Raw genomic sequence first — 4601 nt, 5'->3', positions numbered from 1 at the left:
GATTTGCTTCACAAATGAATTTTACATAATATTCAGAAATGAACGTTCTGAATGTGCCTATTCTACACACACTCTTTCTTTAAATTGAGAAAGGAGTATCACCAAATATGTTTCATGAAGTCAACATTACACTAACACAAAAACAACACACAAAAAAGAAAACTACAGGCCAATCTTCCTAATGAACACTTAGACAAAAATTCTCAAACCCATCCTTGCCAACAGAATCCAACAATGCATCAAAAGGATGATACACCATGACCAAGTGGGATTTATTCCAGGGACACATGCATGGTACAAAATCCACAAATCAATTAATGTAATCGAACACAACAACAAAAAGAAAAAGAAAAACCACATGATCGTTATCAATACATTCTGAGAAAGCATTTGACAAAGTTCAACATCCATTTAGAAGTAAAGCCCTCGAAAGATACAAGGAACATAGCTTAACATGACAAAAGCTATCTATGGCAAAGTCATAGCCAATATGATTCTCCATGGTGAAAAGCTAATAGCCTTTTCATGAAGATCAGGAACAATGGGCCTCCACTGGTAGAACAGCGGTTAAGTGCTGGGTTGTGAAGCTGCCTGCAGCCTCCACAGCACCAGTTCGATCCCCGGCCTCGGGGCAAGGGTCCCATATGGCGCACAGACCCCTCCTGCCGCCAGCTGCTCCCCTCAGCAGTGTACTTAATCAGTCTGCCTATTCTGCTCTCCACTCTGGCTCTGGTGAATTCTCTCACCCTCCCACGCTTCTGACAGTACCCAGTGCTTGTATAAATAAATAAATCTTTAAAAAAAAATCAGAAACAAGACAAAGGTGTCCACTCTCACCACTGCTGTTCAATATAACACTGGACATACTTGTCAGAGAAATAAGACAAAAGTAAGACACAAGGAATTCAAATGGGGAAAGAAGAAGTAAAATTATCACTATATGCAGACAATATGATAATGAAGAATTCTAAAAACTCCACAGAAAAACTAATTAAAATAATAAACCACTTTAGTAAAGTATCAGGAAACAAAATCAACACACAAAAATCAGAAGCTGTCCTATATGCAAACAATCCATTTGAACAAAAAGAAATAAAGAAACCATCCAATTTAAAATTGAAACAAAAAATATCAAATACCTGGGAATAAACTTAATGAAGGAGGTGAAGGACCTATACAAAGAAAATTATAAGGGCCTCCCCGGTGGCGCAGCAGTTGAGCGCTGGGTTGCGAAGCTGCCCGCGCCTCTGCGGCGCCGGTTAGATCCCCGGCTGCTCCCTGGCCACCGGAGGAGGGTCCCACATGGCACGCAGACCTCTCCTGCCGCCCGCTGCTCCCCTCAGCAGTGTACTTCGGTCCTTCTGCCTGCTCTGCTCCCCACCCTGGCTCTGGTGAATTCTCTCACCCTCCCGTGCTTCTGACTGTACCCAGTGCATGTATAAACAAACAAATAAATAAATAAAACATGCTTCTATAAAAAAAAAATCAGCTTTACAAAGAAAATTAAAAAACATTGTTAAAAGAAATAGAAGAAGACACAAAGAAATGCAAAGACATCCCTGCTCATGACTAGAAGAAGTAACATTACTAAAATGGCCATCCTACTGAAAGCAATCTATAGAGTCAATGCAATGTTGATAAAAATCTCAGAACAAATATTGATGAAATTCATATGGAACCACAAACTTCAAACTATACTACAAAGCCATAATAATTCAAGCAGTATGATACTGGAACAAAAACAGACTCACAGACCAATGGAAGAGAATAGAAAATGCAGAAATAAAGCCACACATATATGGACAACGAATCTTTGGGAGAGGAGCAAGGACTATGCACTGGAACAAGGACAGTTTGTTCAATAAATGGTGCTGGGAAAACTGGAGAACCACATGCAAAAATTTGAAACTAGACCACTACCTCTTATCATACACAAAAATCAACCCAAAATGGTAAAAAAATTGAACATAAGACCTGAAACCACAAAATATAGAGAAAAAAATATAGGTAAAACACTACATGAATATATCTCAGTAACATCTTTAAAGACTTATCCCCCAAAGCAAAGAAAGTGAAGAAAAAGATGAACAGTTGGGAGTACATCAAACTAAAAAGCTCTGTACAACAAAAGAGACATTAACCAAAACAAAGTAACAGCCTACTCTTTGGGAGAAAATTTTGCACAAAATACAACTGAAAAGGGACTGATCACAAAGATCTACAAAAAACTCACATGACTCACCAAAAACAAAGTAAACAATCCAGTCAAAAAATGGGCAGAAGAGCCAAAAGGACACTTTCCCAAAGAGGAAATGCAAATGGCCAAGTATATGAAAAAAGTGTTCAACATCCCTTATAATAAGCAAAATACAGATCAAAAAAACAATGAGATACCGCCTTACACCAGTAAGAATGGTACATATTGGTCCTCCCCTGGTGGCACAGTGGTTGAGCCCTGGGCTGCGAGGCTGCCCGCAGCCTCTGCAGAGCCAGTTCGTTCCCCAGCAGCCAGCGAGGGTTCCACAAAAAAAAAAAAAAAAAAGAAAAAAAAGAATGGTACATATTAAAAAAACAGGAAACAATAAATGTTGGTGAGGATGTGGGAAAAAGGACCTTTCCTACACTGCTGGTGGTAATATTAACTGGTCCACCACTATGGAAAGCTGTGTGGAGGTTTAAAATGGAGCTATCATATGACCCAGCAATTCCACTCTTAGAAATCTACCCAAACAACACAAAAATATTAATTCAAAAGGATACCTCCACACCTATGTTTATTGCACCACTACCTATAATAGGAAAGATATGGATACCATCCAAATGCCCAAAAATAGATGACTGGATCACAAGGAAATGGTATACATGCAAGATGGAATACTATTCAGCAACGAAAAACCATAAACTCATGCCATTCGCAGCAACATGGATGGAGCTAGAAGGGATTATATTCAGTGAAATAATCAGAAGCAAAAAGAAAAATATAGGATGCTTTCACATATAGGAGGAATATAGGGGAACCAAAAATGGATCAGGGAAAAAAATAATACCAATAAATTTAAAAAATAATATATCAGGCAATAATAAATCAGACATTCTTCAGGGGAGGGGAAGGCAGAGGGAATAAAACAGAGAAGGGCAGGCACAAGGGACTATGGTGATGTTGCATGGGTGAATATGGGGACTACAATGAGAGAAGAAAGCAAACATTGTACAGACGAACAATGATGTAAACTATATAAAAATAAATTATATATATAAAAATGTATTTACTCAAAAAAAATCTATTCTTCTAATCTCAGATTTCCCTCCCAGTTCAGTGATATCTCATATCAAATAGCCATCCATCCCTATCCTACGAACAAGAGGGCATTAAGCTTTCTGGTGTCACAGAGTAATGTAAACCTCACCTTGGCTAGACTTGTGATTTAAGGATTTTCTTTTTTTAATAGGTTTTTGAGTTTTTTTTAAGTTTTAGGGTCAAAGCAAAACTAAATATTAAGTACATGTTGCCATATGTCCCCTCCCCACCCACATGCAGTCTCTCCGACCATTAGGAACCTCACCTTCTGTTGTGTTCCATTTCTTACAACTGATGTAACAACACTGACCTTATATATAAAGTGCATAGATAACATCAGTATTCCCTCAAGTGCTGCACATTCTATGGATTATTTTTTTAAGATTTACTTTTTAAAACCTAAATAAGGGACCAGGAAAAAGAATAATTGTAAGAAAGAAAAAATCAAAATGAACAAACAACTATGAACCAGAGATACACTATGGTGGCAGGGGTGGGGGTGGGGAAGGAGCAATTGGGGTCAAAAAGGGGGTTGCAATTGTATACAATTGTATTTTATAAAAATAAAATTAAAAAGATTTATTTTTTATTTATAAAATAGCTGGGGTACAGGACAGAGACATGGGAGGGTGAGAGATAAAAATAGGAGGACATGTATTTAACATAGTATCACAAGAATACTTTCACCGTCCTAAAAATCGGTGCTGCATTACTCATCTCTTCTATCCCACCCCTGACAACAACTGATCAGTGGTTGAGACAAAACTACAGCTAATATCATACTAAGCACCAACAACCAAGTAACGAACCATCAAGGCACAGAAAAATCCCAATACCCTGAACAAGCGCCCCAGATCTTTACCTAGAATCACCATCCTCTGAATCAACACAGCTCTGGATTCTAGAACGACGGATTACTTTTGCCTCTTCTAGAATGCAATAGAAATAGACACTTTTGAATCGCTGATGTCATATTTTTCTTCACATGAAGCTGCTCCTGAATACAACTTCTCTCACTTGCAAATCCAAACCCCAAGTAATTCTAGGTCACACGCTGGTCTGCCCTCAAGCCTTTTGTCCTTGTCTGTGCAGGGCCTCCTTTTATAATATTTTCTTCCATTTGTTATCTGCATTACACACAAAGGAGGACAGCATGAGAAATGGTTCATCAGATTGTGAGTTTTATTTAGAACATATAGAGGAGAAATGTCTGTATTACATACACCAACCATCTCACTCTGTCACACTGATGACACAGAACTAACTGCTCAATACCAGATAAGTATTGGCATATGAGCTACCC

This window comes from Talpa occidentalis, unplaced genomic scaffold, assembly GCF_014898055.3.
Source record: "Talpa occidentalis isolate TD23 unplaced genomic scaffold, MPIMG_talOcc4v2.1 talOcc4.8, whole genome shotgun sequence".
NCBI classification, from domain to species: domain Eukaryota; kingdom Metazoa; phylum Chordata; class Mammalia; order Eulipotyphla; family Talpidae; genus Talpa; species Talpa occidentalis.
This window is presented reverse-complemented; position numbering follows the sequence as displayed.